Source organism: Notechis scutatus, chromosome 3 (genome assembly GCF_049901735.1).
Source record: "Notechis scutatus isolate UNSWTSFEM ecotype Mainland chromosome 3, rNotScu1.2, whole genome shotgun sequence".
NCBI lineage: Eukaryota > Metazoa > Chordata > Lepidosauria > Squamata > Elapidae > Notechis > Notechis scutatus.
This window is the reverse complement of record NC_142011.1, coordinates 150,034,964-150,061,217: the sequence shown is the minus strand read 5'-3', so window position 1 is coordinate 150,061,217 and position 26,254 is coordinate 150,034,964.

Sequence of the window (26,254 nt, the reverse complement as noted above, 5' to 3'; positions counted from 1 at the left end):
ATGGAAGGCTGAGTCAACCTTGAACTGATCAGAATCAAACTCCTGGCAGTGAGCAGTGAGTTATCCTGCAATACTACTGTACATTCTTACCACTGCAGCATCGTGACGCAGTGGTAACAGCCATCCAGGATATTTCCTAAACAAGAGGCTAAAGATTAAGTGAAAGATGTCTAAAACATCTGGACCGAGAGATGTTCCATTTCAATTCCCTCCTCAGAGACAGCATTCTCAAATTCAAAGCCAGCTGTGAGCACAGATACTCGTGTGTGAAGAAGCCAAGTAGGGCAGGGATGCAGCCTGTGGTTTTCACAGCTCATATTGCAAAGATCCGTGTCTACTTTTCGAACATCCAGAAGCTAAAACAAGTCCCAGATGAACTTGCAAGAAGTTGTCCCAGTCATCTGTCTTTAATCTGCCCAAGTAGTATTCAGGTTGGAGTAAATATGCCTGATTTTATTTGAAGTTAAGAGTTTCAAAAATGTCACAGTGATCCTTTTACCATTTCTAGCTGATTAGTGTGCGTAAATTAACCAGCGATATAACCATGAGAAATCGTTCTAGATGTGCACAGTATAAACCAAAGCTGTTGCTTGATATTGATGTCAGAGAATTAACAGTGACATTAGCTAGATTGCAGAATGTAATACTATCTACAATTTATCCAACTCAGTATAAATTCATTTGAAAAATGGTATCTAGCAATATTTATTTTGTGATTCAGATTTTGAACGTGCTGGCATATAAATTAGAATTGGATGTTTTAATTCTGCTGGATGCTAAGAAGACATTTTGATATGGTTCACAATAGGTTCTTGAACTGTATTTGAACATTTCCTTTTACATATCGCTCGTGAAATTACTTCTTGTACTGGTCAAGACTGTAATAAACTGACTGACTGACATTGCCCATACATTTCCTGTATTTTGTACGCTGGAATACAATTCATTTGTCTCCAAGTGAGATTTCTGAAGTTTTGGAAGTTGTTATTTATTTGATATTTTCCCCATCTTTATTTTAAATGTCAACTCAAGGCAGTATACATATATAGGTAATATGTCTAGAAGTATGGAGAAATTAATATAAATAAAACATAGGTTCCATCCAACAAGATGCAGTTCAGTGACAAGAAAAAAAAGATCTGCACTTGGGCAAGGGAAAAAATGCAGAGGTATTGAATAGGCAGTACCTGGCTCAAGTGTAGTAACTGTGAGAGAGATCTAGATGTTCTAATGCAGGGTTGTCAAACTTGCAGCCCGTGGGCCGGGTGCATAATGCGCTGGCCATACTCATGCCCAGTTTAGCAAAGGGGAAAAAGTCGTAATACATCATGTGACAGCATAACACAAGTTTGACACCCCTGTTCTAATGCATTACTATTTAAGTATGAGCCAGCAGTGTGCTGTAGTTGCCAAGAAAGCCAACGCAGTGCTAAATTGCATCAACATAGGGGTAGTATTTAGATCATGAGAAGGGATAATACTGCTTTATACCACATTAGTGAGGCCACACTTGGAATATAGCATCCAATTCTGGTCACCATAATACAAAAAAGATGCCAAGATCCTAGACAGTGTGCAGAGAAGATCAACAAAGGTGATAAATGATCTGGAGGCTAAATTGGATGATGAATGATGGAGGAAGGTAGATATGACTAGCCTATTGGAGAGAAGGATTAGAAGTGGCATGATAACTGTCTCCCAGTACTCGGGAGGGAGGAGGGAGGGCACAATCACATAGAAGAGGGGATTGACTTATTCTCCAAAGCACCAGAGGGCAGGGCAGTAAATAGAGGGCAGAAGCTTGTTAAAGAATGATCCAACCTAGAACTAAGAAGAAATTTCCTGACAATGAGAACAATTAATCAGTGGAATGACTTGTTTCCCGGAGTTGTGGATGCTCCATTGTCAGATTTCAAGAGTAGACTCCAAGGTCCTTTACAGTGTTATGATTCTATGTTTCCATGCTTAATGCTTCTGCTTCCTATTTTTTTTTCCATAATAACAACCCAATGACTGAAAGAATGACTGGGTCAAAGATATCAAAGCTAACTTCTGCCCCTAAGGGACAGGATAACACTGTGATCACCGCATGTGACCAGCCCATTTCCATTTCAATTCTTTTACTCTCTTGATGATATTGCATACTTTCATTTGTTTTCTAACCCATGTGCAGGTCTTTTTATCTTGTCTTAATGCCGAGCATGTATCTTTCCATGGCTCTTTACACCACTTGTAGCTTTTGTATCAGTTGCAAGGTTAGTGTGATCGTCATATGTTAGACCAGGTAGCATGCAATGAGCGAAACCTTATTTATTTATTTATTAACCTTATTTATTTATTAAATGTATTTGTTGCCCGTCTTGCCACAAGGCGACAATGGTTTCCATCTTGTGGGTACTGGGGTTGAGGGCTGAGACTTCTTCCTCTTCGAAGGAGAAATATTTAGCACAGAACATTCATAATCATGCAATGGAAAGAAATAAGTAGAGGATGTCCTTGACTTACGATCACACTTTAGCCCCAAATTTCTGTTGCTAGGCGAGACATTTGTTACATGAGTTTTGCCCCATTTTATGCCCCTTTCTAGCCACAGTTGTTAAGTGAATCACTGCAATTGTTAAGTTAGTAACGTGGTTATTATTAAGTAAATCTGGCTTCCCCATTGACTTTGCTTTATCAGAAGGTTGCAGAAAATGAACACGCGACACCCAGGACACCGTAACCATCATAATCACATGCCAAGATCCAAATTTTGATCATGTGACACAGGCATGCTACAATGGTCATAAGTATGAAAAATGGTCCTAAGTCACTTTTTTTTCAGTGCCCTTTGAGTGGTCACTGAATGAACTGCTGTAGGTTGAGGACTACCTGCATTTGGCCGTTAGATTCGAGCCAAAAGATAGTTCTTATGCTGTTTTCCTGAAGGGACCAGATTAATAAGTACTGTCTAACAGCAGCTAACCAGCCATTATCTCTTTCTCCTTATTGATGCAAACGGTAAAGAAGAGACAAATGCATACTACGCACATGTTTTCTCCAGCTGGCTTTAGGTATAAAACTTTCTGATAAATGGTTGCAGTAAAGAGACCGAGGAAGCCCTGGAGATGAACTTATGGCTTTCTAGGTCTGTAGCTTACCAAGATAGCTTTTATTTTATTTTATATTTTTAAATTTAAACTAAAAACAACAGAGAATGATGGGCTACTGAATTCATCTGCTGCACCATCTGCAGATGCCTAATTGGGTTGTACAGGTCTGGAACTAGAGAAACTGTGTGTGGAGAGAGCTGACTGCAAGACTATTTCTAATGCATCTTTCATTTATATAGCTGCTTTCAACCACAAGGATCCCAAAACACCTATTTAACCATCAGGTTCACTATAATGATCTTTATTTGCCCTGTTAACAAAGAACTGAAAGTTATACATCTTAAGGTGCTTGCTTTTTGTTCCTTGTAACTTTTGAGGTAGGTAATCCTCTTCAACAGAAGGCAATATATGTAGCTCAGGTTGAACTATGGAGTCCTTGGTGCTCTCTGAGCTTGGTTGTTTGCTTGCAAATGTTTCATTAGTTGACTAGACAACATCATCAGTGCTACTGTTTATGCACAGTAGTTTGCCCTCCCAGTGTTGGTGGGGATGTGGTTTTTCTCCTTGGTAGTTCCTTGATTAGGATATTGTTTTCCTTGATTGTTTGTCGGATGTTAATCCCTGCTTATCTGGGTATTGGTTGCTGGAAAGGATGTATTGTGGTCTTTTTGTTTCCTCCTTATCTATTTTTATTTTCTCTTTTGAATGGTGTGCAAATGTGATTTATCTCTATTTGTCAATTGATGGCTAAATACCAAGCTTCCAGGAATTCCCTAATGCTTTTGGATTTACATTCCACAAAACTCTTTCAACATACACTTCTTTCTCAGATTCTCTTAATTAGCCCCAGTAATACAAGTCATTTCCCAAGATGATGAGGGGAGGAAGGATCCAAGGAGAGGAAAGCATGATATTGGGGTTGGGAAAATAAAATGATAATAAATAATAAACAAACATAAGATCTTTTGTGTGTTCCCTTGGCTCAGCTTTAGTTTTCCTTCTTTATTTTGTTGCTTTTGCTGAATACTAGGTAAAAGATAAAGGTAAAAGTAAAGGTTCCCCTCGCACATATATGCTAGTCGTTCCTGACTCTAGGGGGCGGTGCTCATCTCCATTACAAAGCTGAAGAGCCAGCGCTGTCCGAAGACGTCTCTGTGATCATGTGGCCGGCTTGACTAAACACTAAAGGCACATGGAACACTGTTACCTTCCCACCAAGGTGGTCCTTATTTTTCTATTTGCACTTATACATGCTTTTGAACTGCTAGTTTGGCAGAAGCTGGGGCAAGTAATGGGAGCTCACTCTGATATGCAGTGCTAGGGACTTGAACCACTGAACTACAAATCTGAAAGATCGACAAGCTCAGTGTCTTAGCCACTGAGCCACTGCCCCCCCCCCTTCTCAATGCTAAGACAGTCTAAAAGAAGGATTTTTTTTCATCATGGATAAGAAAATCTATCTGAATTATGGAGACATAGATTACAGAATTCAAGGAATAATTATCACTCAAGCATGCAATATTCCCCTGGCATTCAGCACATCATTACCATAAGCTGGATGATAGGGAAGAAGAGTTGACATAATTGATACTATTTTACTAGTTTCTCCTAATCTGTTGTCTCAGCATTGCCAGTCTGGGATTTTCTGAATGGCAATTTTTCTTCTCTAAAGGCCACCATTCCTACCTTCCTGAGCAGATGGGCTGAACACATCTTCAATAATCTAGTGGTGATACAGAAGACCATGATGACGATGATGTTTTCCATTCAGTTGTGTCTGACGATTAGTGATTCTACAGGCCAGTTCTCTCTATATCTTCTGATCTTGCACTACTTCTTTGAGGTTTTTCTATGCTCTGGCTGGTATCAGCTTTGATGGTGTCCAGCCACCATGTTCTTCAGTGTCCTTTTACCATTAACTCTTCCAAACATAATTGCTTTCTTCAGTAAATTCCCCAGCATGACATAGCCAGTATGGTCTTCTGTGAGATGCCGTTTTAAAATCACAAAACTGTGTCTCACCAAAAGCTATACTGGGATATACCAAGTCAGCATCACACTTGAGTTGCACTTTACATAGTGCAAATCAGGCATTACAACCCACAGGTTTCATACAAGAAACCTGTGGATTGTAAACCTGTGGATCAATACCAAATGAAAGAAAGCAGGAAATATGACTAGAACAAGGGTCCAAGTATGACTATAACAGGAATAATGACTGCTAATCTGTTCAATGGGCATTATAGTGGCAGAGTTCTTCTTAGCCAGACAGGAAGAAGGTTTGTAGAGATAACTTATAGGTGTGGTTGAGTGCTTATGGTAAGTATTTATTTATTTATTTATTTATTTATTTGATTTGCCAATTGTTTACAAGATAATAAGTATAAATGTATACATAGTTGTGAATACATGAAATGGTTACATATAAGAAAAATAAAAGAATAAGAGAAACAATAGGACAGGGACGGTAGGCACGTTGGTGCGCTTATGCACGCCCCTACAGACCTCTTAGGAAAGGGGTGAGGTCAATAGTAGACAGTCTAAGGTTAAAGTTTTTGGGGTTTGGGGAAGAAACTACAGAGTCGGGTAGAGTATTCCAGACATTGACCACTCTATTGCTGAAGTCGTATTTCCTGCAATCAAGTTTGGTGCGGTTTACTTTGAGTTTGTATCTATTGTGTGCTCTTGTGTTGTTATGGTTGAAGCTGAAGTATTCATTGACAGGTAGGACATTGCAATGTATGATTTTGTATACCATGCTTAAGTCAGACCGAAGACGGCGTAATTCAAGGTTTTCTAGTTCTAGAATTTCAAGACAGAGCTTGGGTCATCAACAAGATCTTGACTATTCAGCTTGTATTTTATTTTCTGTAGCAGCAAATAGTTTCAATAGAGAAACTCAGTTGCAAAGTACAAACTGCAATATTTCTACTGTTGCAATGCTGCACCAAGGGTAGAGGAGAAGTTCTATGTGGTATTGTAAAACAAGTTACCATCTCTGTTTAAGGCTATATTTGCTCCTAAAGAATTTCCAGATCTGTTTGAAGATGCTAAAGTAAGTAAATGATGAGTTGATGGGACAGAACCTGCTATTACTGCAGGTTGTTTTTTCAGTTGGAAGATGGATTTTCTCCCAACACCTTAAAGAAGTCCACTAAGAAGCTTTCCTTGGAAAATTCCCCGAGGGTGATGAAGGCATATTGACAGTACTCTTAATTGTGTTGTATTCCTTATGACAGTTCAGAAAACAGATAGACTTTAACCTTAGACTGTCTACTATTGACCTCACCCCTTTCCTAAGAGGTCTGTAGGGGGCGTGCATAAAGCGCACCAACGTGCCTACCGTCCCTGTCCTATTGTTTCTCTTATTCTTTTATTTTTCTTATATGTAACCATTTCATGTATTCACAACTATGTATACATTTATACTTATTATCTTGTAAACAATTGGCAAATCAAATAAATAAAAATAAATAAAAAAATAAATAAAAAATAAAAAAAATAAATAGATAAGTCCAGTTTCTTGCAAGTATCACTGTTCGAAAGTATTTTTTTGAAGTGCAGCATTTTTGCTCAGCTCAGCGGTTTAACGAGTGATGCATTGTCTTTCCTTTGGACCTTATAAATTGAATTAATTTAAGGCTCTACTCACAACCTTTGTCTTTTGCAGTAGTGTTGCTATAGACTGAGGATTACTGCATAAGGATTTTTGAGAGAGGTGGCAGAATTTTGATTTGATTTTTTAGGTCTGTCTGAATATTTAGTTATCTTGCTAAATTGGGAAGTATCAAAAAACATCAACAACAAAGTAATGACTTTCCAGAAGAAAGTAGTGAGATGCTTCATTATTGTTGTCCTTAAATCCTATATGGATACAAATAGTCCTCAACTTATGACATTTGAGCCCAAATTTTATGTTGCTAATTGAGACAGTTAAGTGAGCATTGTCCCATTTTACAACTTCTCTTGCCACAGTTTTTAAATGAATCACTGCAGTTGTTAAATTAGTAATATGGTTGAATGAATCTGGCTCCTCCCACATTGGCTTTGCTCGTCAGAAGGTTGCCAAATGTGATCACATGACCCTGGGACACTGCAACCATCCTAAATATGTGCCAGTTGCCAAGGAACTGAATTTTGTTCTTGTCGCCATGAGGATGCTACAACAGTCATGTGAAAAACGGTCATAAGTCACTTTTTTCAATACTGTTGTGACTTCAAATAGTCACTAAATGAATGGTTGTAAGTCGATATTCATGACTTCAGTAACTGGACTTAACATAAAAGTTATTTTACTACTTTTGTTTGTTTTCTTTAGGAAAGCAGTGGGAAATCATGGCACCATAATTTGTGGTAGCATAGTATCTAAGAATGAAAGCCACATGCATCCTATAGTCCAGTGGTAGTCAACCTGGTTCCTACCGCCCACTAGTGGGCGTTCCAACTTTCATGGTGGGTGGTAGGGGTTTTGTCCCCTACTTTATAAATAATCATTACTGTGGAACCGGTGGGCGGTTAGAGAAAATTTTACTACTAACAGAGATACAAAAGTGGGCGGCAGGTATAAAAAGGTTGACTACCCCTGCTATAGTCTGTTGTGCATTCCTATCAACTAGTTTCATAGAAGACTATATATGACTGGAAATCCACACTAGTGATCTCTAATATCATCTAACAATCACTGTGATCATATTTCATTAATAAAACAGGCTTTATAGTTCCATTGCAATTATTAGGTATCAGAATAATCACTAGTGAAAGAAGACATACTTCGTGTTTTTTACTTCTTAGTGTTAATGTTTCACTGTATTTAAGGGGCAAATGTATCCTGGGCCTTAAAATTTTCCAATATTGTAATTGTTGTGTTGGCGGTGTCGGGCATAGAATAATAAGTGACTGAAGTCTTAAATATGAGTTGTTTTACCATTGCTGTATATGTGATAAATAATAGGAGAATATGAGAGAAGGATATGATACCTTGTATGGCTCATATTTAGTTCAGCATTTAACCCAGTAGCTGGTCCTGAGTATGAGAAGCTGGTTCACACACACACACACACACACAAAATCTTCTGACTCTCTCTAACTTCTATCCAATTCACTATAGCTACGCATGGTGCCAACTTTTCAATCAGCAGGAGAAACTCTATGGGGCAATTCTCCCCTTCCATTCATAGGTACAATAATCTAAATCTAATTTTCTACTTAGAAAAGAAGAGCTTTACTTTGCTGTTTGGATACAAGCCAATAATCACACAGATGTAGTAAGAGCAATACACAGGAACACCAGCATAAAATTGTTGAACAGCAATTGTTGAACTCAATGGGATTTAATCCTTAAATTCTGACAAATTGTGATAGCAGCCTTTCTCTTTCTCACCCAAAAGCTTTTATTTTTCTTATGCAGCAATTGGAAACACTCTTTAAATGGGACCTATAATATAAAAGTACTTATTCAAAAAATTCAAGATACTCAAGTTCAACATTCATAGCTCCAGGTTATCTTGAAAAAGTCACATGGGTCTTCCTCCAGATGACATATCAAATACTGCTCATGATTCAAACACTCGTACTCCAGGGGTGCCAAACTCGCAGCATCACATTGTTGTCATGTGACATATCATGACTTCCCCCCTTCACTAAAATGGGCATGGGCGTAGCTAGCACATCATGCATCCAACCTGTGGGCCATAAGTTTGACACCCCTGGTCTACACCAATGTTTCCCATCCTATGTGACTTTAAATTGTGTGCAGACTTCAACTCCCAGAATTCATTGCCAAGAACTCTAGGAGATGACGTCTATGCATCTCAAAGTTGCCCGAGTTGGGAATGGGAATATTGATGACTATATTGATGACAGTGGTGGGATTCAACTTTTTTTACTACCGGTTCTGTAGGCATGGCTTGGTGGGCATGGCAGGGGAAGGATCCCATTCCCTCCCCACCCCACTAAACTGCTTTCCAGCTCTGTTCTCGTGTGCAGGGCAACAAAAGAAGACCCAGCCAATCAGCTGGGACTCGGGAGGCAGAGAATAGATGGGGGGCGGGGCCAGTCAGAGGTGGTATCTGCCAGTTCTCTGCACTATTCAAAATTTCCACTACCGGTTCTCCAGAACTGGTCAGAATCTGCTGAATACCACCTCTGATTGATGAAGCTGTCAAAAGTCTCAGACTTCCCTCTCCTTATTCACAAACAATTGTTCTGTCTCTCCATTTCTCTAAAGCCTCTTTTCTTTCTGAATCTTCTTAACTTGCCTTTTACCCACAATTAAACTTTTGGTTTCCCTCTTAACCCAATGCTCTTCTAGGTTAAGCATTTCTGTTTCCAAATCCTAGCCATGCCTTCATCTTAAACTGCTTCTCCTCCTATGTTCCATCAGTGACAATTAGAGCCCCTTGCACTCACACTCCACAGCTGTTGTATCCTTTCCTCAGGTTTGTTTGTTTTTCCTCTTAGATCTTCTGAGATAATGTCACCTCCCTTCCAAAGGTGCCCAGTTTTGATTAATTTGAAAGTTCCACCAGCCCTCCATGTTGGCATCAAAATAGGCAAGATGGTTGGACAAAACATTGAGATCTAAGCACTGAACTTTTTGAACATATGTTAAAATTGCAGATGTGTACAAAAAAAATAGGAATCGGATCATGACAACATGTCTTCCTTCTTGCCTGTTTTGAACCCCTGTAGGTGCACTGGGCTCCATGCTCTCCACTGAGTCTTCCTTTCATTTTTCCTGTGATTTTAGTTCCTTCTACTAATCCCAACATCCAAAGGACCTGTTCTCCTCTTCTTCTGACTCCCACTAATTAACTTACCTGTGCATTCAGATTCCCACATCACTGAATTTAATTTCCAAGCTTTTCATGGCAACTTCCTACTATTTTACTATTACCCTTCATGAATTATTCAGCTCTACAGAGACTTTGATTATACATCTAATAGCTGAACTTATAAACCTGGGAAAAATTATATAGAAGTGAAATAAATGGAAAAGAATATAAAACACAGCAAATGATGTTTTGAGAAACACATCTTGCATGTTTGCTGGATTATGGGATTGTGATTCAGAAATGTAGTGTTTTAGCAGTACTGTAAGATGGCTGCCTGCTTCTCTCTGCCCATGGCTGATATTCTAGCCCCTGTTTATTCTAATGCCAGTGGACTCAGACAAATATATCTGTCCAAGATCAGTAGCAAACACAGATTTTCCTATTTTTTCCTCTTGTTTTAGTTGGCAACAAGCACAATATTCCCAAAAACCTTTTTCAGGGGTTCGTTCTGCTGCTTTTGTATATGGCCAGTCTTAACATCAGACTGACTTGTGTAGGTTGTATTTTTGTGGGAATTAATTTATTGCACGTTTTGGAAAGCTTGTGTGTTTTATTTTATTTTAGCAGTATATAAAACAGCGAAATTTTGGTGTCCTTCCTTATAAGTCACCTTTAACTCTTCTGGATTTCTCCAGATGTTTTACATTGCAGTTTTCATCATCCTGAACAACTAGCCATATTGTTTGGGACTAGAGAGGCCCGGGCCAGAGAAACTGGATTGAGATGATGAGCAGTATTTAACAATAAATAATTAACCAAGCATTACCTTGCTGCTTTACTTATGGTTTCTTGTATGCCTATTATGAAACTTCTCCTTCTCCTGTTGCCTACATGCTGACACAGCACCCATTTTCTGGACTAATTTTATAAACTGTTCAGCTGTGTTGTTATTCATTATTTTCTTTTAATTATGTACTCTTGTTAACCTCTCTGCCCATTCAAAGTTGTTGATTGTGATTGACACCAAGTATTAATTAAGGCATATAATTTATGACACTCGAGATTGAAATTAATAAGTGACAATACAATTACACGGCTCGCCTAATTGTCCTTCAGTACTGTGGAGACTGACACTTTTGGCTACATTCAAGTTAAAAGCGCTCACACAAGCAGCATAGCTAAGCATAATCACAACTGAATTTGAAGCAAACAGCCCTTTGGAAGAATCAAAGCTCTGGACAAATATGATATTTCCTGTGTCTTTTATTCTTCCACATGGCTTAATACACATCTCAGATCAGATTTTAGGAGAAAGCATTCCATTTATTGTAAGTGGTGATCTTCATAATTTATTTGCTTCCTGCTGCTCCTCGGAAGATTTCCTTGCATTTTCTTTCTTCTTTCCTTTTTAGCACATAAGACATGAACATGCACTATCTTGGGGGTAGGAAATAAAATTTTGGGAACAGCAATAGCACTTAAACTTATATACCACTTCACAGTTCTTTTACAGCCCACTCTAAGTGGTTTTACAGAGTCAGCATGTTGCCCTCAAAAATCCGGGTCCTCATTTTACCCACCTTGGAAGGATGGAAGGATGAGTCAACCTTGAGCCAGTGAGGAATGTTTTATATATTCCAATTACACCAGAAATAGAAGGCAGGAAAAGATATAGTTTTATAGTCCTTAATTACACAAAGGAGCTTTTTCCAACCTTGGGAACCACAGTTTGAGTCATATCAATCCAGCCTCCATGGCCAATAATCAGAAAGAAAAGAATTATACTGTAAAGAGCAATTATGAAGTATTTTCTCACTGCAGATGAGTGAAGACAACTATTATGTTTACATTTTTAAAAATTAAACATTAAGCATTGTGAAGAGACAAAAGAAGAAAAGACAAAACTGCTTTGAATACCACAAATAATTATTTTGTAGGTCTTTTCAGATGTTACACTTCTTTATATTTCTCAGGTTCTACTCAAAATGTTAAATTCTTTCCCCATCCAAATAATGGAATTGATGACTGGAAGGCAACTCAGTGCCCTTTAGATTTGAAAATGATAATCTTACCTTCTGAAAATCTGTCTAAGCCCCTTTAAAAGCTGTTGAGGTAATTCCCCGTTAGGAGAATGAGCTCATACAGGGAGACGTATTGAGAGAAGTGTTTGAATAATACACACACAGCACACAGATACACTGTACAGTAAATGTAGGTTTTTACTTCCAGAAATGTTGAGCAAAGTCCAAAACAAGCAGTCCAAAGTCATTCACAGGTAAAATCAGTCAGTTTTCAGTCCAGGGATAATCCAGTAACAAAGTCCAGTATCATAAACAGTAACAGACTTACATGATGTAACAGACTTACATCAGATCCATGAATAACAGTCAAGTAGAAGGAACGGCAATACTCTTCAACAGAAGGAAACAGAGACTCACTGAGACACACTCTCTTCTGAGACTAAGACTAAACAACCCAGGTTTCTGGCTCCATCTTATGGCCGTTTGAGAAACCACACCTAATGACAATTTTAGCATTCCCTTAAAGAGACAGTATTAAAATATCTATCCTGGTTTATATATTTCCAACCCAAATAGCTGTTAGGTAACTTACATTCCTAACAAAAGCCACGTAAACCTCAGGACCATGATCATATGGAAGTATGTGTGTATGTGTGTGTGTATGTATGTATCCATGTATTTATATGTTTCTATATATTTTACTAGGTACAGAGTGAAAACATACCTCATATATTTGTATTAAAATCTCCATGAGTTTGCTTTAGAAGAACCCCAAATAGCATGTGTTATAACAGGAACTGTTATACCTGCAAATTGTAAGATCCACACTCATGGAAATTTTTCTGGAGGATGTAGGCTTGTAGCATCATGTACAGTATGATAAAAAATCATGTGTGGAAAAATTATTTGAGAATATCTGTAGGTACAGCATGGTCTCCAAACTCCAAGCGTGCCCCCTAACTTGGAACATTACTGTTTTGTTTATTTTAGATTTTCTTGGTATTCTTAGCTGCTTTGATTAGTTACTTTGATTCACCTGGGAAGGTAGGAAATTAAACAAATAAGAAATAGATAGATCAATGATGATAGATAGATAGATAGATAGATAGATAGATAGATAGATAGATAGATAGATAGATATTCTTGGTGTTATCTAGAGATCTGAATTTGTTTGTATTCATTATTCAATATGCCCTCAAACAAAAAACAAAATAACTTAGTATTTATTAAGAATAATGAATGATGTTTCTACTTTTTAAAAACTTTATTTTTTTAAAAAAATCAATTTGCAAATTTTTTAAGTTTGCGAAAAATGAAATTATTTTAAAAATAAACATCTCCATCTCAGGGATGGTGTTCCAGAGACCAGGTCCTACAACAGAGAAGTCACACTTCCTGGGTTCATATCTAACAAGACTGTTTAATGGATACAACTTGTCTTATCATATGAGCTGGACAGAATCCACAATAGAGAGAGACCCCAGCCTAATTAAAATTACAAACCAATCTCTTTATGCTGTGTCACCTGTAAAGTCATGGAATCAATTATTAACCAATCCATCATCCTCCACTTAGAAACAAACAACCTACTCTCTAATAAACAATTTGGTTTCAGGAAAAAACTATCCTGTAATCTGCAACTCTTACACTGCAAAAACATATGGACTATACAACTCGATCAGGGCAAAGCAATAGATGCAATCTACATAGACTTCTGTAAAGCCTTTGATTCAGTGGTACATGACAAACTACTCCTAAAACTAAAATCTTACGATATCTCTGGACACCTGCATAACTGGGTAGAAGTATTCCTGTCAAACAGACAACAAATGGTCAAAATTGGGAGCGTCCTATCAAATTTTGTACCTGTCCACAGTGGTGTCCCCAAAGGCAGTGTTCTAGGTCTAACTCTTTTCATACTCTACATAAATGACCTCTGTGATCATAGCAAGAGCAACTGCATTCTCTTCGCTGATGATGTAAAGCTATTCAACATCACAAACAATACTGCTACCCTTCAAAAAGACCTTGACTATGTATCAGAATGGTCAAACAAATGGCAACTTCAAATCTCAACAAATAAATGCTCTGTCCTACATATTGGCAAAAAAAATCAGAAAATAAAATACAGGCTGAATAGTCAAGACCTTGTTGATGAGCCAAACTCTGTCAAGGATCTTGGAGTGCTCATCTCAAATGACCTAAGTGCTAGAGCCCACTATAACTACATAGCCAAAAAGGTGTTAAGAGTTGTTAACCTAATCTTACGTAGATATTTCTCTGGTAATATTACATTAATAACTAGAGCTTACAAAAAATTTGCTGGACCAATACTCGAATACAGCTCATCAGTGTGGAACCAACATTACGTATCTGATATTAACACAGTTGAGAAAGGCCAGAAATATTTCACAAGAAGAGTTCTCCACTCTTCTACTCGTTGCAGAATACCTTATGCCACCAGACTTGAAATTCTAGAACTAGAAAACCTAGAACTATGCCACCTTTGGTCCGATCTAAGTATAGTATATAAAATCATACATTGCAGTGTCCTACCTGTCAATGAATACTTCAGCTTCAACCATAACAACACAAGAGCAAACAATAGATACAAACTCAAGGTTAATCACACCAAACTTGATTGCAGGAAATACGACTTCAGCAACAGAGTGGTCAATGTCTGGAATACTCTACCTGACTCTGTGGTTTCTTCCCCAAACCCCAAAAACTTTAACCTTAGACTGTCTACTATTAACCTCACCTCTTTCCTAAGAGGTGTGTAAGGGGCGTGCATAAGCGCACCAATGTCCCTAGCGTCCCTGTCCTATTGTTCCTTTTATTTTATTTTATTTTTCTTATATGTATCCATGTATTCATAACTATGTTTTTTTTACTTATACCTATTATCTTGTAAGCAATTGAAAAAAATAAATAAATAAAATAAATAAATTATGTATGAGCCTAAAATAAATCCAGATAATCAGTTCCCTTCAGGACCCCGAAATTTTTCAACATATCATGTAGAATCTCAGATTGTCCTTATTAAAAACACATTTGGGTAATCTTTTATTGGGGTTCTTGTATATATCATTAAATATTGGGGTGAGAAGAACTTGATACTACATAACACATAAAAGAATTGCCATCATGACCCCAATATTTGTCAGAATATGGGGAGGAAAGATGTTGCCATTTTCTTCTCAGTGCTGTTCTGGTGATAATTAACCCAAACTAACCTTAATTAATTTCTGAAAGGAAACTTTCATTGGCTACTTCCAGTCATGTGCATGCATGGGTAGGAAAATTTTACTGACCCCATAGCAATAGGGGAAAAATATAAATGTCTTTTTGCTTTATGTATTGTCTTGGTGAAAATAAATCTGATAATTAATTTTTCAAGAGAGATACAGACATGATTTCTGAAGAAGGTTAGAGCACCATCTTTGCAAACAGAACATCCAAGTTCAGTCCTTGCCATCTATCTTTCTGTCTTAATTGCAAGAAAACTGCTATCATTCCAGTCATGGCTAACAATATTGGACTAGATCGAGGTGGACAACTCTGGCAACTTTATGACCATGCTGGCTCAGGAATTCTGGGAGTCGAAGTCCACAGGTCATAAAGTTGCCAACCCTGGGCTAGATGGACCCAATGATTCTGTCTGCCTGTCTGTCTAGGAATAGATTATCATTATCTTTTGAGAAGAGTGGCATACCTTGTCCTTTCCTAAACCAGTAGCTCTGGAAGCAAACTTATTGAAGATTCTCATTTATCTCATTTGCATAGATGCCCTCTATCCATAGATCACTTGTTGGGAGAACTCTGCAGCTGCTCCTCTCAATCTTCCCACAAAAATAAAGCATCATCAACATGCGGGATGTGAACATTTGTGCGGTATGGCTTTTCATTTTTAATGGAAACAGCAAAGATCGATAAAGCTCCAAAGAAGAAGGTAACGGCTGTAAGCAGCCTTGTACTGAGGCTGTAATCCTGATGAATAATGTTGCTGTCATAACAGCAGGGATAATTTAATGCTGACACTTAGCAGCATGATAAATAGCTTGTCAGACATAGGCAGTGACAGAGTCAAGTGAAACTGCCCATGACAAGTTCTGAAATATTAATCTTCTACTAGACTGTGACTGTGTTGATGGGGTAGCAGTGTATGGCAGACCAGGAGGGGAGACACTTAGTAATATAAACAAATGTCCTTTTAAAGCAGAATGTTTTTATTGCTTAAAGATCCCTACCTCTCAAAATACTGTTGTTTACCTTTATTACCTTATTTGCCACAGTAAACTTAGTTCTAACCTTACTCTTTTTTACATTGTCATTTATTCTAGTGTATGTGTGTGCTGATTCTTGATGTGAAAAGTAATTTTCAAAATTTATATCAGCCATTGATCTTCAGAACAAATTCATGAGGTCTAGTTCATTTCCTGTTTTAGAGATGAAGGGAGTTCTGGCTGAGCTACAGTAACCTTGCCCAATCCTATAAATTGAGAATTAGATAAGATTCTCATATGAATCAAAGGTCCATGTTCTGACTAGAGATGATGCCTGAACTTATTTATCTATTAAATCTTTGAATTTCAAAAGGCCACCCACCAGGTACAACAAGGTACAAAATCCCATATCAGTTAAAACCAGTGAAGCCTAGGATTATATAAGAGCTAGCTATATAAAAAGTATGATGCTCAAAGAGTTTGGCCACCTAATGGTATGAGAGGACGCATTGGAAAAGACCCTGATGCTGGGAAAGGAAAAAGGAAAAGGGGATGGCAGAGGATAAGTTGGTTAGATAGTGTCAATGATGAATTTGAGCAAACTCTGGGAGATGGGGAAGAACCGGGGAGCCTGGAGTACTATGGGTTTGTGAAGAGTCAGACACAATTTAATGACTGAACAACGGCAACATAAACCCCCCGGACTTCCGGTTTGTCGGCTTCGCGGCGGCAGGGATTTGCGAAGCTGCGCGATCCCTGCCGCGCTAGCGTTTTTGGGGCTCCGACCCAGCCGGGTACGGAGCTAGGCACCCTGCAGGGGCAGCTGAAGTAGGGGGATCCGGAGAAGGGTTTGGGGGTGCTGCAGACTCCCTCCCTGGCCGGCAGAACTCCCTTTTCCCAGGACGGTGCAGCGGCGGTCCGTAATGGCCGCCACAAAGAAGCTGGCAGCCGGGTAAGAATGCGCAGGAGGAAGTGGAGAAAGTGATTGAGAGGAGAAAGTTTTTCTTGGCTCCTAGGACTCTAAGACATATTTAATAAAATTCCTGAAAAGTATGATTCTCTGAATAATACCTGCCAGAAGAGGAAAAAAGCGGCTGCTTGAAGGTGCTGAAAGGATAGCTTTCCCTCTTTTCCTACGGAATAAATAACTGGATATTAAGAAACCTATTTTTTAGGTGGAAATTGGTTTTAAGCGATGAGTGGGAAGAGAGAGGATTAAGAAGAAAATATTTGTATGCTAAGATTTGTTGGAGCAGATGCCTTAAGGATTTGAAGACTAGAATATATTGTAATAAGATTTTAAACAGATTTGGACTTTCTTTCTCTTTGATTGATATTACCCCAGAAGGAGAAAAGTGAGAACTCTGCCTTGGTTTGGACTGATTGATAACTTTGGGATTGTTTTATCTTTTTATTTTCTTTTGAATATTCTGGTTGTTGTAAGAAGAAAGAAGGAGAAAAGAAAAGAAAAGATTTATAATGGCTCTTTCTGTTGAGGAACTAAGAAAAGAATATGAACAAGCAAAAAAATGGTAAAGATGGTGTGGAAGAAGCTTTCCTTTTCTTAGAAATGGCGCTTACTAATTACCAACAAAAATTACAACAGATGAAGACAGCAGAGGAACAAGAAAGAAAGGAAGGAGCCATCTTTAATGAATCTCAGAATTTGATCCAGAAAAAGGAAGAGAGAAAGAAAAGAAGAGAAGAGAAAAGAAGAAAACTAAAGGATTTAAGGACTTAAGATCCAAAAAACATTTAAGAAAGGGAAAAATAAAGTGCAAAACCAATATGATGATTGTAAACAAAGGGGAAAAGAAATACGACAGAGAAGGGAAGCCGGTAAGGCAGAGGCTAGAAGAAGGGGGGTAGAAAGGTTTGTTGGGAAAAGAAAGAAAGGGAAAAGGTGGAGAAAAGCTACAATGTTTTGAAATTAAATGGAAAAAGGAATTTTTATGGATAATGGATAAAGTATAATTTTTTTAAAAAAAAAGATTTTGCAAGGTACATAAGATGAGATGGTAGTATTGCAATGGTTTAAGAGTTGATAAGAGATTAAAATGTTAAAATGTTTAAAAATGATTGGCTTTAAAACTTAATAATAGGAGAGGTTTAGAATATTGTTTTAATTAAAGAGTTTAATAAAATTATGGTATTGATGTTATTATAAAATTTTTATTATAGTATTTCTTTTTAATATTTGGATTTATTGTCTAATTAGGCACTTAATTGTGTTGGATGTATTAGTTAGATAGAATGTACCAAGCAAAATCTGATTGGGTATTAGATATTATTTTAAAGATTAATTTGATTAACTTAGGGGGAGATAGAAAGGCATCATACTCTGATTAATGATTTCAGGAGAAACTGATTTTCTTTTTTTCATAAGGGATGAGACAAAGGGATGATAAAAAATGGACAAAAGATACAAATATAATGATTTAAACTAAGATGATTAATTAAGGTAGAATTAAGAAGTGTGAAATATGTGGAGAAGTTAATTTAGAAGGGTTAGAATGGTAAATAAAATAAGTAGTGATATGTAAGATGAGCATGAATATAATTGAAGTCCATGAAGAGAGAGATACCTGGGCCCAAGTTACTTTCCAAAAAGATTTTTTTTATGTTTTGTGTGTTGTGTGTATATGTCTTTTTGGGGGAGAATTGGTAAAAACTTGTAGAAATATAGAATGAGAATAATGGTAACTAAGTCAGAAAGAATCAGATGAAATAATAATAATGATATTGAATAAGAGTAAAGAGAAGTAAAGAGAAATTGAATAAGAGGTTTTGGTATATTATATGGAAATGGTTTAAAACAGAATCATAATTTATCTGACTTGTTAAATTTACAATGGAAAAAGGTTTAAACATGTAATGAATAATGATAATTTGTGTGTTTTAAAAATTAATAAAACTTGTTTAAAAAAAAACAAAAAAACCCCAAGCATGGTAATGTTCATGGTGTGTGTGTGTGTGTGTGTGTGTGTGTGTGTGTGATAGATTTCTCCAGAAGTTTTTATTAGGTATGAATAGGGAAGAAGCCAGGAAGTTCAAAGGCCAGATGTTCAAGCCATGTTATCTATAATTCAAAATGGAGTCTAACATGGAGATTGTGGAATGAATACAGAGAGACAGATGTTGGATGTTGATTTCAGGTTATACCTAGCTTTTAAGGAGAAATGAAATGGTTTATTTTTGTGGTTAACCAGGTCAAAGTGCCTGTGGATTTCACCAATGACAACACAGAAATGGGTATTTTTATGTATTTATTGCCTTCAAGCCAGGGTTCTTCCAGCAGACTGCCTGGACTAGCCCCTTGCAATTTTCTTGGCAAGATTTTTGAGAAAGGCTTGCCATCGCCTTTTTTGACTGAGCAAAAATCACTGGCCCAAGGTGATCCAGTTGGGTTCATGCCTAAGGCAAGGCTGATCCCTTACTACATGGAACTGGCTTCACTAAACAGGAATTAATGGTCCTCTTTATGTTTTCGGAATTTGATACTGCATAAAAATCTCGTATTTAAATTGCACAAAAGAAAATTGATAGTGTTTTCCATAATTTTATTATTCAAGACAATGTATAGTTGACCAAAATACATACATGAATATATATTCCAATGAAAGTTTTCAACACTTTAGAAGTCTGGGTAGAGAGTTGCTTGGTAATTTTTTTTCAATTGTATTGACATAATTTATTTAAATTTGCACAACTTTTCCTTTTGCAAGTGCTATTATGGAACAAGGGCAGTAGATGAAACACAAAATCTCTTACACATTGAGAATCAAAGTAATATTTGAGACCAAGATTAATAGGCCACATTGGGTAGTGAATAAGAAGAAAATAGAGAGGCACAAAGAATTCCAGAGCATCCACTGACAGCTAAGCCAGTGTGGAGGAAGCTGGAAATTTCTCCCATGAAGAAATCACCCAATGAATTGACTAGGAATTATTTATTTATTATGAAGTTTATTTGCCACCCATCTCATAGCCAATGACTCTGGGTGGCTTACAGCATAAAAACATTAAAATAAATTATAAAATAATACAGCAGTTAAAACTATTAGCACAAGATGGCAAAGGAGCAGAGGTGGTATTCAGCAGGTTCTGACCAGTTCTGGAGAACCAGTAGCAGAAATTTTGAGTAGTTCGGAGAACTGGTAGTGGAAATTTTGAGTAGTTTGGAATACCACCTCTGACTGGCCCTGCCCCCATCTATTCTCTGCCTCCCGAGCCCCAGCTGATCGGCTGGTTCTTCTTTTGTTGCCCTGCATAGGAGAACGGAGATGGAAAGCAGGTTAGTGGGGTGGGGAGAGAATGGGGATTTTGCAGTATCCTTCCCCTGGAGTGGGAAGAACCGGTAGTGGAAATTTTGAATAGTTCGGAGAACCAGAAAATAGCATCTCTGAGTGGAGATTTTGGAGTATCCTTCCCCTGCCACGCCCACCAAGCAATGCCCACCAAGCCACACCCACAGAACCAATAGTAAAAAAAAATTGAATCTCAACCCTGCAAAGGAGGGAGTCTGACCCACGGGCGGGAACGAGGTGGGATTAGTAGAGAGTGTCTGAGTAGAGAGTGGACATGGCTCCCCTATTTGGTCCTTAAGCCACCTTGCAGAGCCAGTTCCTAGAGTTCTTACAAAAAGTCAGGAGGTAGGAACCAATCTAACCTTAGGGAGTGGGATGTTCCAGAGAGTAGGAGCCACAGCACAGAAGGCTCTTCTCCTAGACCTCACTAGCTGAAATTCCTGAAACTTGGAGTTTGTGGAGTTTGTGGCATTTGCAAGAGATGATGAGTTTTTGCTTTTGTTTAGTATGGCCTAAGCTTTACAAATTGCTGCTTTTTAAAGGAAATTGCTCAGTGTTCTATGTGAGAAAACAGCTGCTAATTCTAAGCAACCCTCAGTAGAATAGAGTTTACTAAAATTATTGGTGTAACTGGTTTTAGTGATATAAATAGAAGATGTTAAAAACTCACAACTAAAGGTGGGTTATTTCTCTTACTGGATGTGTTAAAGGGAAGGGAATTACCCCCAAGGGCTTCCTTGCTGTTTTCTCTAAAATAAATTCCACAAGAACTGAAAAAAATAATAATTTGGAAAACAGAGTTCTCAAAATTGGAACCAGCATATCCTCTACTACATTGGAGCAGTGGTTCTGTAAAAGCATGGTGAAAGCTGTCTAACATCACAGAGTAATTAAAACATACCCATTATCTATATATTACTTGCACATTATATATTTTTGTATTTATTTTTATAATTTTATTCATAAATATTTTGAATACAGTGTATTATCAGGGTATATCAATTGTAAGCAAAGAACAAACCATAAAGCATACCACATTAAATATTAACACATATAAAGATAACAATACTAATATATTTTAAGTACACATATATCCCTCACAAAAGTGGCCTAAGAGGTAATGAAGACATCAGAGACATTTCCCTGAAGATGTCTTGAATGGCCCACACATGCACTGACAGTGTATACATGCTAAGTATGCACAAGCATGCACCCAAAGAACGTACATATTTAACCTCAAACCTAGAATTAATATCAGGCTTGCCATAAGAGTGTGTCTGGATGAGCCTTTAAGCTCAGCATCAGCCGTTGCCAGCTCTCTGGATTTGCATTTGGCTCTCTCTGCCAAGTTTTTGCCGGTGATCCAAATGTAAATAAAATCATCCTTTTGTCTTATTACGTGGAGAAAATAAGAACATTAGAACAAGTAGGGATATATATTTTTCACAGAATGACTGTTTCAGGCTACACCTACCCCAGGGATTAAATTACATATCCATTTATAGATAATATTCATCAATGCAGGGTTTAATTAGAAAAAGAAATGATTGTGGGGCTGTAAACATGTTGCCCTTCTGTTTATTTTAGAAGAGCATTTTAGGTCAACTTTGACATTCTTCCTTAATTAGGCAGCTCAAGCCCTAGGTGTAATGATCTGTCCATAGCTTTTGCAAATTGATTTATCCTTCAATGATAGCTACTGCAGCTGACTTAAATGTCAGATAGAAATTGCTTTATTTTGCTTACGCGCTTTGCTTGCTTTTTTTTTTTTATTACATTTCAGGGAAACAAAGATTTGCTATAAGTGTAATTCAATTGCAAGAAAAGTTTACTAGGATCATAACAATTGTGCCTCCATATTAACTCTTGGAAGCATTTAAAACAGGGAGAATGAGTATGTTGGTTTATTATTAAACTGGATATCTTACTCCCCCTCTCCCCCCCCCCAAAAAAAAACCCAGTCTGAGTAGAGAGTGGACATGGCAGGAATTGTATCTGAACAAAATGGGGAGGGAGCAACAACACATTTGAGAATCTATTTAGAGATTATATATAACAATGGGGAAGATTTGAGTAAAGGGGCTGTTTTAGTTATGTTATCATGACTGTACTTGTGTCCAGCTTTAATTTCTATTAATTAAGGAATCCCTGAAATAAAACATAAACTAAGATTTTCATTGGTGAAGAACAACTTTCAGTGAGAGAAATGCACTTTTGGATCCAACCCAATATTTTAAAAACTAGGCCAAATGAGATGCAGGATCTAGGCTAATTCTATAATAGTAACTCATTCACAGGGCTGAAGCTGAACATGAACACGGCAATAAATTATTAAAATTGAGGATGATGTTCAGTAATAGGCTATTAATATAAAAGAGCAACAGCTATATTTTACCGCTAAACGCAGGGAAGATTCACTTTCACAAATATTGTCAGTATTTGAATGGTCCTTTGAATCATACCTGACAGCAGATGAAGTTTAGTGTTTCCAGCTCATTTATGCTGTGTTTTTATTAATGAATGAAAGAAATGAAATGAAAATTATTTTTGTTCATGGCCTTAAACTCTGACTTTAATTATAAGTGGAAATTACACATTGTTTTTAATGTTTTGAAAAGGCAATGGAGACTGATAGAGTTGGTATCTTTGCTGAGTTTCCATTGGAGATTCTTGAAGAACACCCCAAACATATTCCAGAGCTTTTCTTCAGGGAAAAATGTAAAGAGTAATGCTTATTTCAATACACCAGGGCAATGGGAGATGAAAAAAATGGAAAGATTTGGGAATACCTACAGCATAGAAAAAATTGGTGGAGATGAGAGAACTTTCTGAGATCACCTAATCGATCTGTTCATTTGGAGAAACAACAATGTATGCCAGGCGTGTCAAACTAAATTTATTCCAGGGCTTGATCAGCATTATACTTCTCCTTTGCGGGCCGGGCCGGGGAGGGAGGGAGGGAAATGGGATGGCCTAAAAGTGATGTTTAATGGTAGTATAATACTTGTTCATAACAGTAAGAATTCGGGTCTGTGCCTAAAAATTACAATGCTGTGTTTTCTCCCCTCTGACAGTATATCGCAATGGAGGGTTGTTGTTTTTTATTCTGCTCTTCTAAGCATTTCCCTGTTGTGATCAATATTGCTGGACTCACATGTCTCACGCCATGCCACAATATAGTGTGATTCATTTGATTTAGCCTGCATACTAATCTAAACTAATTTTGGTGCATTCTATAAAGCTTGATTTAAAATATCATATATTAATGTAGCATATCAAATGGGTCACTATGTCAGTCTATTAAACATTACAGAAAGGAAAGGGAAGTCTTTAGGCCAAGTTTCCCTTCTTGGGACAATGTCTTATAGTAATGTTTTCCAAAGGGAAATACCAGAAGATAATAGAAAATAATAACTGTAGCATCACTGACACATGTTGATTCAAGAGAAGCAATTTGTAACAATCTACCTAGATCAGGGGTCTCAAACTCAATTTACCTGGGGGCCGCTGGAGGCAGAGGCTGGATGAGGCTGGGCCGCATAAGGGATTCCACAAAAAACGTTGTTAAAAAAATATCCTCAAATGTCATCAACAGTTAATGATTTCTCCAATACATGAACTGTCCTGAACACATGAATGGAACATTGAATGAAGATCATGAACGGTTCCTCAGAACATGGCTTCTCCAGCTTACTCCTTGCTGCCAGAGACTTGACAACGCTTCCTCTCACATATCTGAGCCACATTTGGCTTGAGAGAAGAGGCACTTGAGACCCTCAGTATGGCTTGAAGATGATCATCAGTAAGTCTGGACCTGTACTTGGACTTGTTAAAGTTCAGGGTGGAGAAGAAGCCACGACGAGGAATGGCGGGCAGGACTTCCTTCAGAGGTCCATTCCCCCTGCGGGCCGCACTAATATTATACTTTCATATCACGGTGGGGGCCACCTGATATCATCCTGCGGGCCACGATTGGCCCACGGTTGGCCCGCGAGTTTGAGACCCCTGACCTAGATGGTAATGCTGGTGTCCCTAGGAAGCCCAGTCAATAGTGAGAGATTGTGAGAATTGTGCTAGGGCCAACTTCTGTGTTATGTCATGTGAGCAGTCAAGCAGACACTGTCAGAAATAAATGCACAAATCTTGCAGTGCAACAAGTTCATAAAAATAAAACTTGTATTCCGGGTTATAGTGTAGATAATCTGAAAACAAAGGTGGTTTTTTCCCCCTAATAACTAAAGCTATCTTCATTTTGAGAATCCTCTAATGCAGGGGTGTCAAACTTGATTTCATTGAGGACCTCATCAGGGTTATGTTTGATCTGGGTGGCGAGTAGGCATGGCTGGGGTGTGCATTGTCAGGGTAGGCGTGGCCTGCGCAACATCATGCAACCCTCTACCGTCAAAAACAGAGCACAAGAGGGCCAGCAGAGGCACCACAGACTGGTCCTTCACTGTTTCCAAGACGGCCCCACAGGCCAGATCTAATCAGCCCCCGCAGGCCATGAGTTTGACATCCTTGCTCTAATGTGTGGATATAAACATTAAGAAAGCTGCTGATGTTTAGAGATCTGGAGATTCCCAGGGAAGATTGATTTAAAATAGAAAATTAGAAATCAGTAAAAGCATACGGAAGGAAGGAAGGAAGGAAGGAAGGAAGGAAGGAAGGAAGGAAGGAAGGAAGGAAGGAAGGAAGGAAGGAAGGAAGGAAGGAAATACTCCACATAGTTCTGTAGATTTATAAAACAAATAATTGAAGTGGAAAAGTCACCTGCTCATTTATTACTAAACTGTAGGACTAAATTAGAAAGTGACCCATAGCTCTCTCTAACTTGTCAAAAATAAAATCGAATCCAGCGTGGATATCTCAATGTAGTTTTCAGCGTGTGCTAGGGAAAATGCATCGATAGACAATAAATTTTCAGTGGGTTCATGCTGAAATGATTTGACAAGGGCAGCATGTGTGTCCCTGGTTAGAAAGATTGGAAACTACATACAGAAACCTAAATTGAATTGATTTTGAACTCCCCTTATCTTAAAATGTTTAGAAATAGGAAATGTTTTATGATTTATTTCTCGTAAGCCATAAAGTCTCTTGCTGACAAAATGCTTCTGCAATGCTTACCTGTTAACCCCATGTTCAACCAAGTGGCTGTAAATCCAATCTTCTCTTTGCAAACATATTTAGAACTAAATGAAATAACATTTCTGTCCATAATCCTGACTTGTGAATATGATCTGTATTTGCTTGTAAAGTGCCTCACAAGTAAATTCAGTAACTGAAACTGGATGATTAAGGGCCTTATGTGAAACTAAACTGTGTCTCTGTAAAAGGATGTACTTCTTTCTGAGTTTTAAAAGGATATGCAATTGTTACAGTGTGAGATGGCTCTCCCTTTCCCCTTCAAAGTAAAGGAACACAATTGTCCACATTAAAAAAATAAATACCACCACAGGTTATGGCTTTGTCTACCTCACAATTGAAAAGCAATATCTGAGTTTGCATGAGACAAGGTGGGTCCCTGAGCAACTTGTATTGTATGTTAGGCTATTTGGATATTAAGTTACCTATTATGTTGAGGTACCAACAACTTTAGCCTCATATTAAAAAGCTAAGTAGAATCATTCAGAACTGTCTAGTACAGTATTGGAAGGAAGACAACCAAGGATGCCCAGAGTTGCAAATTAGATGGTGAAAGCAATGAAACAGTTTGGAAGCAGGCTGTGGTAAATCACTATTGTATTTTTGTGAATATAGGGCTGTCATTAGAAGTCAAGATATATTCCACACTATGGGAGAAGAAATCCAAAACAGAGCATATGTTACATCTGCAAC